A 10,738-nucleotide genomic window follows, 5' to 3' on the forward strand; every position below is an offset into this window, starting at 1 on the left:
TCTCTTGTTTTCTTTTTAAAATGTTTCTTTTTAATAGTATCTTGTTTTTTCTTAAGGTTTGTTGATTTCTATTAACCTTGCTTTTTCTATGCTGCTTCCTTTTTGCCCTTGGTTTTTTTGTTTGTTTGTTTGTTTGTTTTGTTTTGTTTTGTTTTTGATAACAATGTAGGAAGTTTCTTTACTTTTAGTTGTACAGCTTTCAGGATCTTATTTTCCCAATTAGGGATTGAACCTGCATCCTCTGCAGTGAAAGTACAGAGTCCTAACCAACTGCATGGCCAGTGAATTCCCTGTCCTTAGTTTTTATAAAGTATAAAAATAGTAACATTCTAGTCTATTTTGAATTATTTTACCTAAAGTCAAGTTCTTGCATACTTACGCTTGCTCTTTTGTTTCCTTGTGGATTTTGGAGTTTCTGATTGTGAGCTTATATTGAGCCAGGTTTGTGGTCTGGACTGTGGGGTAGTTCCTCCTCTTTTTGTTTCTTTCAGCCAGAAACCTCAAGTGCTTTCACTGGCCTAGGTCCAATTTTAATGTCAGTTTATCAGCCCTGAGGGTAATATAAACTTGAATCCCAGTCTCCATAATGTACTAGCTGTGGTTTTGGATTCTCAAGGAAGATATCGCCCCATCCGTTACCATCACTCAGAGCTTTAGTTCAGTTCAGTTCAGTTGCTCAGTTGTGTCCAACTCTTTGTGACCCCATGGACTGCAGCACACCAGGCCTCCCTGTCCATCACCAACTCCCTGAGTTTACTCAGACTCATGTCCATTGAGTCGATGATGCCATCCAACCATCAGCTAAGCTCAGAGCTTAGCTTGAGATAGAAAGCCTTTTGTCATCTCTGGCAGCCATGGAGTCATGCCACTGAGATCTCTGTTCAAGGGCTTACTTACTATTCAGCTATAAGAAGTGCAGTTAACTGACCAGTTACTAATGTTGTTGTTCAGTCACTCAGTCATGGCTCATGGCCTGCAGCATGCCAGACTTTCCTGCCTTTCACCATCTTCCGGAGTCTGCTCAAACTCACGTCCATTGAATTGATGATGCCATCTAACCATCTTGTCCCCTGTTGTCCCCTTCTCCTGCCTTCAATCTTTCCCAGAATCAAGGTGTATTCCAGTGAGTCGGCTGTTGGCAACAGATAGTCAAAGTATTAGAGCTTCAGCTTCAGCATCAGTCCTTCCAATGAATATTCGGGACTGATTTCCTTTAGGATTGACTGGTTTGATCTCTTTGCCATCCAGGGGGCTCTCAAGAATCTTCTCCAACATCACAGTTCAAAAGCATCATTTCTGCCCAACACAGGACTCCTCTAATGGGCAATATTTGTTCTAGAATCCTTTGTTCAGTGGGCTGAAACTTTGTCAAGGTTGCCTCATGGTCTAATCCTGCTGCCCAAACCTGCTTCTTCACTTTCCTTTCACAGATGCTGGATCTGTGTCCTGGTCTGAGATGTTGCCTGCAAAACCCCATTTCCTCCTCCTTTTACCTTTATAGGCATCATTCTCCAATAATTCTCTTGTACTTCAAACTATGTCTCAGCACCCACTTTCCAAGGCCCAAAATAACATTTTGTCTTTTTGGGTTAGGATGCATTTTTTTCTGATCCATACATTTTCTGAAGATGAGGCCTTGAGGGGACTTTATCTGGAGGTGTTAGCTCCAACTTCTCACCTTGAGGGGCCCAGGCCTATTTACTCTTCTCTCCACCCCCACTCCAGGTACCTACGGCCGCTAATCTCAGGCTTCCAACATGGCTGCTCTCTTTTATCTTCATTTCTGGCACAATATGATTTCCCTTTATTCCTTTTTATATTAGCTCTCTATTTGAAATTACATTTACTATATCCCATCTGGAATTTCTAGGTATTTGTATCAGGAGTGTGCTCAGTATTTTATATTTATTACTTTTTGACTAATAACTTTCTTAAGACAAATTATTTAAGTATATATACTTAATGTCTCAGTACAGTTCAGTTCAGTTCAGTTCAGTCACTCAGTCGTGTCCGACTCTTTGCGACCCCATGAATCGCAGCATGCCAGGCCTCCCTGTCCATCACCATCTCCCGGAGTTCACTCAGACTCACGTCCATCGAGTCCGTGATGCCATCCAGCCATCTCATCCTGGGTCGTCCCCTTCTCCTCTTGTCCCCAATCTCTCCCAGCATCAGAGTCTTTTCCAGTGAGTCAACTCTTCGCATGAGGTGGCCAAAGTACTGGAGTTTCAGCTTTAGCATCATTCCTTCCAAAGAAATCCCAGGGTTGATCTCCTTCAGAATGGACTGGTTGGATCTCCTTGCAGTCCAAGGGACCCTCAAGAGTCTTCTCCAACACCACAGTTCAAACGTATCAATTCTTCAGAGCTCAGTTTTCTTCACAGTCCAACTCTCACATCCATACATGACCACAGGAAAAACCATAGCCTTGACTAGACGGACCTTAGTCGGCAAGGTAATGTCTCTGCTTTTGAATGCACTATCTAGGTTGGCTTAACTTTTCTTCCAAGGAGTAAGCGTCTTTTAATTTCATGGCTGCAGTCACCATCTGTAGTGATTTTGGAGCCCAAAAAAATAAAGTCTGACACTGTTTCCACTGTTTCCCCATCTATTTCCCCTGAAGTGATGGGACCAGATGCCATGATCTTCGTTTTCTGAATGCTGAGCTTTAAGTCTAAATTGTGCTTTTAAGATTTTTAAATAATCATGTATAAATTGTACAATACTCAGGGTGAAAGAAATTTGATATGCAAATCAGGAACTTTGTTTTACAACTGTCAGGGAATAAAATCTTCCTTATGACTTGTAAGTCTATTGCTTCTTTTTTTTTAAATTTTGTAGGATAGTTGATTTACCGTATTGTGTTAGTTTCAGGTGACAGCAAAGGGATTCAGATTTTTTTCTATTATAGGTTATTAAAAGATATTGAATATAGTTCCCTTTGCTATATAGTAAATCCTATTTGCTCATCTGTATTATATATAGTAATATCTCTGCTTTTCAATATGCTATCTAGGTTGGTCATAACTTTCCTTCCAAGGAGTAAGCATCTTTTAATTTCATGGCTGCAGTCACCATCTGCAGTGATTTTGGAGCCCCCCAAATTAAAGTCTGACACTGTTTCCACTGTTTCCCCATCTATTTCCCATGAAGTGATGGGACCAGATGCCATAATCTTCGTTTTCTGAATGTTGAGCTTTAAGCCCACTTTTTCACTCTCCTCTTTCACTTTCATTCAGAGGCTCTTTAGTTCCTCTTCACTTTCTGCCTTAAGGGTGGTGTCAACTGCATATCTGAGGTTATTGATATTTCTCCCGGCAATCTTGATTCCAGCTTGTAGCTTCTTCCAGCCTAGCATTTCTCATGATGTACCCTGCATATAAGTTAAATAAACAGGGTGACAATATACAGCCTTGATGTACTCCTTTTCCTATTTGGAACCAGTCTGTTGTTCCATGTCCAGTTCTAACTGTTGCTTCCTGACCTGAATATAGGTTTCTCAAGAGGCAGGTCAGGTGGTCTGGTATTCCCATCTCTTTCAGAATTTTCCACAGTTTATTGTGATCCACACAGTCAAGGGCTTTGGCATAGTCAGTAAAGCAGAAATAGATGTTTTTCTGGAACTCTCTTGCTTTTTTGATCCAACGGATGTTGGCAATTTGTTCTCTGGTTCCTCTGTCTTTCCTAAAACCAGCTTGACCATCTGTAAGTTCACAGTTCAGGTATTGCCGAAGCCTGGCTTAGAGAGTTTTGAGCATGACTTTATTAGCGTGTGAGATGAGTGCCATTGTGTGGTAGTTAGAGCATTCTTTGGCATTGTCTTTCTTTGGGATTGGAATGAAAACTGACCTTTTGCAACAAAGGTCCATCTAGTCAAGGCTATGGTTTTTCCAGTAGTCATGTATGGATGTGAGAGTTGGACTGTGAAGGAAGCTAAGTGCTGAAGAATTGATGCTTTTGAACTGTGGTGCTGGAGAAGACTCTTGCAAGTCCCTTAGACTGCAAGGAGATCCGACCAGTCCATTCTAAAGGAGACCAGTCCTGGGTGTTCGTTGGAAGGACTGATGCTGAGGCTGAAACTCCAGTACTCTGGCCACTTCATGAGAAGAGTTGACTCATTGGAAAAGACCCTAATACTGGGAGGGATTGGAGGCAGGAGGAGAAGGGGACGACAGAGGATGAGATGGCCGGATGGCATCACCGACTCGATGCACATGAGTTTGGGTAAAGTCTGGGAGTTGGTGATGGACAGGGAGGCCTGCTGTGCTGCGATTTGTGGGTTCACAAAGAGATACGACTGAGGGACTGAACTGAAGTGAACCGAACTGATTATGTATAGTAGCGTTTATCTGTTAATCCCATACTCGTACTTTCTCTCTCTTCACCTTTCCCCCTTTGGTAACTGTTAGTTTGTTTTGTATGTCTGTGACTCTACTTCTGTTTTGTAAATAAGTTCACTGGTATCATTTTTTTAGGTTCCACATATAAGTGATATCATATAGTGTGTGTCTTTCTCTGACTAGTGTGATAATCTCTAGGTCCATCCATGTTGCTGCATATGGCAGTATTTCATTATTTTTCATTGTTGTTGTTGTTCGGTCGCTAAGTCATGTCTCTTTGTGATCCCATGGACTGCGGCATGCCAGGCTTCCCTGTCTTTCACTATCTCCCAGAGTTTGCTCAAACTCATGTCCACTGAGTCAGTGATGCCATCCAACTGTCTCATCCTTTGTTGCCCCCTTCTCCTCTTGCTGAGTAATATTCCATTGTGTATGTATAACACAACTTTTTAAACCAATCATCTGTTTATGGGCATCTGGGTTGTTTCCATGTCTTGGCTATTATAAATAGTGCTGCTATGAATGGTGCAGTACTTGTATCTTTTCAAATTAGACTTTTTGTATTTTCTGGATATATGCTTAGGAATGGGATTGCTGAATCATATGGTAAGCCTATTTTTAATTTTTTTTTAAGGAACTTCCATACTGTTTTCCATAGTGACTGACCAGTTTATATTCCCACCAACAGTATAGGAGGGTTCTTTTTTCTCCAGACTATTTCCAAAATTTATTATTTGTAGACTTTTTGATGAGGGCATTTTGACTGGTATGAGGTAGTACCTCATTACTGTTCTGATTTGCATTCTCTAATGATTAGTGATGTTGAGCATCTTTTCATGTGATTGTTGGCCATCTGTATATCTTCTTTGGAGAAATGTCTACTTAGCTCTTCTGCCCATTTTTTCATTGGGTTTTATTTTTTTTTCTTTATTGAACTGTATGAACTGCTTGCATAGTTTGGAAATTACCCCCTTGTTGGTTGCATCATTTTATTGCTTCATTTTTACACATTTACCTTTATACTGTTTCCAGGAACACATGATATGGAGACAGTCCAATGAAATGACAGATGGTGTCTGAGCAAGTGTCTGTGGAAAACAGGGGAGGCGTTAATCCCACCTGCAGAGACTGGGGAAGGCTGGGTGACACCATGATCTGAGGGGTAAGAAGGGATACACCAGGTGGATGAGGGCAGTGGGGCAAAGGGAGGGAGGACATGGTCTGCAGGGGGAACAGCACTTGCAGAGATTAGGAACAGCATGATGCTCTGGGAAGGGCAGGTGGGTTCACCTACAAGGTCAGATGCAAGGGGAGCTGCCGGAGGTGGGGCAGGGAAGGAGCCACCTGAGTTGCTGCACTGAAGTTTAGATTCTCAATGCAGGTGGTGGAGTCCCTGGAGGACTTTAACTTGGAATGAGAGGGATCACATCTCCCAGTTAGAAAGGTCACCCCGTGTCTATGTGAGGGAAGCAGCAATGCAGGATGGGGTCAGAATCACAGACTTGCCCAGAAGGACTTCTGGCAAGCCTTCACTGATGTGGAAGAAAGACTGATAAACAGAGAAAAAGAGACAAGGTGACAGGAACTTTAGAGGAGGGGACATCTTCCCCAGGAGGGAGACATAAAAGAGTAATGGTTACACGCAGCCAGTGCAGTCTCCAAGGATCTGGGCGCTGTTGAAGTGGTTAGGGTGCAGCTGACCCCCCTTGCCCTCAGTCTGCCTGTAAACATGACAGTGGTGTGGCACTACTGCTTAATGGAGAGTCGGACGGGATGCAGACCATTTTTGGAAGCACAGGAATGAGAACAAAGTTGTAGAAAGATGAAGGTAAAGAAAGATGTCAACAGGAGGCAGGCAGCAGATGGGTACCTTTTGATGGGGAACAGAGGGTGGCCAGGATGAAGGAATGACTGGGGATGATGAATCTCAAACGTTCTCACTTTGGCACGTTATTTCAGTGTCAGAACACACCTGAGCATCCCAGGAGGATTTGGCCTAGCCTAGGAGAGGTGCATGAAATGTTCCCTTGGTATCTCTAATTTTCTTGACGAGATCTCTAGTCTTTCCCATTCTGTCGTTTTCCTCTATTTCTTTGCACTGATCACTGAGGAAGGCTTTCTTATCTCTCCTTGCTTTTCTTTGGAACTCTGCATTCAGATGCTTATATCTTTCCTTTTCCCCTTTGCTTTTCACTTCTCTTCTTTTCACAGCTATTTGGAAGGGCTCCCCAGACAGCCATTTTGCTTTTATGCATTTCTTTTCCTTGGCTATGGTCTTGATTCCTGTCTCCTGTACAATGTCACGAACCTCATTCCATAGTTCATCAGGCACTGTCTATCAGATCTAGTCCCTTAAATCTATTTCTCACTTCCACTGTATAATAATAAGGGATTTGATTTAGGTCATACCTGAATGGTCTAGTGGTTTTCCCTACTTTCTTCAATTTAAGTCTGAATTTGGCAATAAGAAGCTCATGATCTGAGCCATAGTCAGCTCCTGGTCTTGTTTTTGCTGACTGTATAGAGTTTCTCCGTCTTTGGCTGCAAAGAATATAATCAATCTGATTTTGGTTTGACCATCTGGTAATGTCCATGTGTAGAGTCTTCTCTTGTGTTGTTGGAAGAGGGTGTTTGCTATGACCAGTGCGTTCTCTTGGCAAAACTCTATTAGCCTTTGCCCTGCTTCATTCCATATTCCAAGGCCAAATTTGCCTGTTACTCCAGGTGTTTCTTGATTTCCTACTTTTGCATTCCAGTCCCCTATAAAGAAAAGGGCATCTTTTTTAGGTGTTAGTTCTAAAAGGTCTTGTAGGTCTTCATAGAACTGTTCAACTTCAGCTTCTTCAGCATTACAGGTTGAGTCATAGGCTTGGATTACTGTGATATTGAATGGTTTGCCTTGGAAATGAACAGAGATCATTTTGTTGTTTTTGAGATTGCATCCAAGTACTGCATTTTGGATTCTTTTGTTGATCACGATGGCTACTCCATTTTTTCTAAGGGATTCCTGCCCACAGTAGTAGATATAATGGTCATCTGAGTTAAATTCACCCATTCCAGTCCATTTTAGTTCACTGATTCCTAGAGTATCGACGTTCACTCTTGCCATCTCCTGTTTGACCACTTCCAATTTGTCTTGATTCATGGAGCTGACATTCCAGGTTCCTATGCAATATTGCTCTTTACAGCATTAGACCTTGCTTCTATTACCAGTCACATCCACAACTGGGTGTTGTTTTTGCCTTGGCTCCTTCCCTTCATTCTTTCTGGAGTTATTTCTCCACTAATCTCCAGTAGCATATTGGGCACCTACTGACCTGGGGAGTTCCTCTTTCAGTATCCTATCATTTTGCCTTTTCATACTGTTCATACATTTCATGCAAAGATGGGCTTGATAAAGGACAGAAATGGTATGGACCTAACAGAAGCAGAAGATATTAAGAAGAGATGGCAAGAATACACAGAAAAATAAAAAAGATCTTCACGACCCAGATAATCACAATGGTATGATCACTCACCTAGAGCCAGACATCCTGGAATGTGAAGTCAAGTGGGCCTTAGAAAGCATCACTACGAACAAAGCTAGTGGAGGTGATGGCATTCCAGTTGAGCTATTTCAAATCCTGAAAGATGATGCTGTGAAAGTGCTGCACTCAATATGCCAGCAAGTTTGGAAAACTCAGCAGTGACCACAGGACTGGAAAAGGTCAGTTTTTATTCCAATCCCACAGAAAGGCAGTGCCAAAGAATGCTCAAACTACCGCACAATGGCACTCATCTCATCACACACTAGTAAAGTAATGCTCAAAATTCTCCAAGCCAGGCTTCAGCAATACCTGAACCATGAACTTCCAGATGGTCAAGCTGGCTTTAGGAAAGACAGAGGAACCAGAAATCAAATTGCCAACATCCTCTGGATCATCAAAAAAGCAAGAGAGTTCCAGAAAACATCTATTTCTGCTTTATTGACTATGCCAAAGCCTTTGACTGTGAGGATCACAATAAACTATGGAAAATTCTGAAAGAGATGGGAATACCAGACCACCTGATATCTGCCTCTTGAGAAACCTATATTCAGGTCAGGAAGCAACAGTTAGAACTGGACATGGAACAACAGACTGGTTCCAAATAGGAAAAAGAATACGTCAAGGCTGTATATTGTCACCCTGCTTATTTAACTTATATGGAGTACGTCATGAGAAACGCTGGGTTGGAAGAAGCACAAGCTGGAATCAAGACTGCCGGGAGAAATATAACCTCAGATATGCAGATGACACCACCCTTATGGCAGAAAGTGAAGAGGAACTAAAAAGCTTCTTCATGAAAGTGAAAGAGGAGAGTGAAAAGTGGGCTTAAAGCTCAACATTCAGAAAACTAAGATCATGGCATCTGGCCCATCACTTCATGGGAAATAGATGGGGAAACAGTGGAAACAGTGTCAGACTTTATTTTTTTTGGCTCCAACATCACTGCAGATGGTGATTGCAGCCATGAAATTAAAAGACACCTACTCCTTGGAAGGAAGGTTATGACCAACCTAGATAGCATATTCAAAAGCAGAGATATTGCTTTGCCAACAAAGGTCCGTCTAGTCAAGGCTATGGTTTTTCCATTGGTTATGTATGGATGTGAGAGTTGGACTGTGAAGAAAGCTAAGCACCGAAGAATTGATGCTTTTGAACTGTGGTGTTGGAGAAGACTCTTGAGAGTCCCTTGAACTGCAAGGAAATCCAACCAGTCCATCCTAAACGAGACTAGTCCTGGGTGTTCATTGGAAGGACTGATACTGAGATTGAAACTCCAGTACTTTGGCCACCTCATGTGAAGAGTTGACTCATTGGAAAAGACTCTGATGCTGGGAGGTATTGGGGAGGAGAAGGGGACAATAGAGGATGAGATGGCTGGATGGCATCACTGACTCGATGCACATGAGCATGGGTGAACTCCGGGAGTTGGTGATGGACAGGGAGGCCTGGCGTGTTGCGATTCATGGGGTCACAAAGAGCCGGATACGACTGAGCAACTGAATGGAACTGAACTGAGAAGAGATGCTGGGGGTTATCCCGGGATCTGGGAAGCCATCCACACCCTAATTCCCAGAACCTGTGGCTGTGTGGCCTTATAGTATGGCAAAAGGGACTTTGCAGATATAACTGAATTAGGATCTTTGGATGGAGAGCTCATTTCTGATTACCTGGGCAGGCCCAAGGAAATTGCAAGAGGCTGTATGAGATGGAGGCAAGAGGATCCAAGTCAAAAAGAAATGTGATGATAGAAGCAGAAGTTGGACTGATTCCCTTTGAAGATGAAGGGGCCACGAGCCAAGGAATGCAGGTAGCCCCTAGCAGCTGGAAAAGGTGAGGAAATGGATTCTCTTCTAGTCTCTAGAAGGAATTCAGCCCTTGATTTTAGCTCCATGAGACTCATTTTGGAATTCTGACCTCTAGAAATGGTTTAAGCCATTGATGTTAGCTCAGGCCACAAAGTCTGCGGTAATTTGTTAAAGCAGCAATAGGAAACTAATACATAAAGACCACTGTGCTTGGGCCTCAGTGGGATTCCTAGAGTAGTGGCAAAGGAAGGGTTCCCAGGAATCCTTTGGGAGCCATGCTGGTGGCCCCCATTCCACAGTGTGTCTGGTCTCCCTAACTTAGTGCCCCCTTCTGGTTGTCTGAGACTGAACTAACTCCCATCTCCCCTCCACGCTACCTAAACCCTTTCCTCCCATGCCGTCTGTTTGGAGACTGAACCCAAGCCAGAACGTAGGAGTCGTCCATTCGTGAGCCATGGGGTTGTAGCATAACAGGCACGCAGCATGTAGGTCGGGGGATATGAGGACACCGTGAAGATGGGTGAGGGCGTGGTGGTGGAAGAGAGGCACCTCGAGCTGGGCAGACACCAGAAGTGTCCCGGTTGACTTCCAAGCACTTGAGACATGGCCAGCGGGGGCCAGGGTGGGCCAGAAGCACAGGAGACAGGTCAGAGCTGCTAAGGAGGAAAGAGATGCCATGGCCTGTTCCTGCCATCTCACCACGGGTCTAGATGACTTCCACTCCCCTTCCTTCTCTGCCTCCCATACCCCTGGTGACAAACGGGGATTTTTTTTTATCTTTTCGTTTCCTTAAAAAAAAAAAGAGAGTATAACCAAAACATGAGATAGGATTGCTAACAACTGTCAACTCTGGTTGGTGGGAATATGGGTGTCAGCCAGCCTGGCTCAAGTCCATCAGTTAGACTTCACTCCAAGATCAGGGTTACGGCCACTACAGGCACCCAGGATCCTTTCCTCGCCTCTGCCCAGCAAAGAAAAGATGCAAAGAGAAAACATACAGCTTGGTTTCTTTTTTTTTTTTTTGATTTCCTGCAATTTTTTTTTCTTCCTATCTTCATGTACATGG

The sequence above is a fragment of the Ovis aries genome, chromosome 4 (genome assembly GCF_016772045.2).
Source record: "Ovis aries strain OAR_USU_Benz2616 breed Rambouillet chromosome 4, ARS-UI_Ramb_v3.0, whole genome shotgun sequence".
Lineage (NCBI taxonomy): Eukaryota > Metazoa > Chordata > Mammalia > Artiodactyla > Bovidae > Ovis > Ovis aries.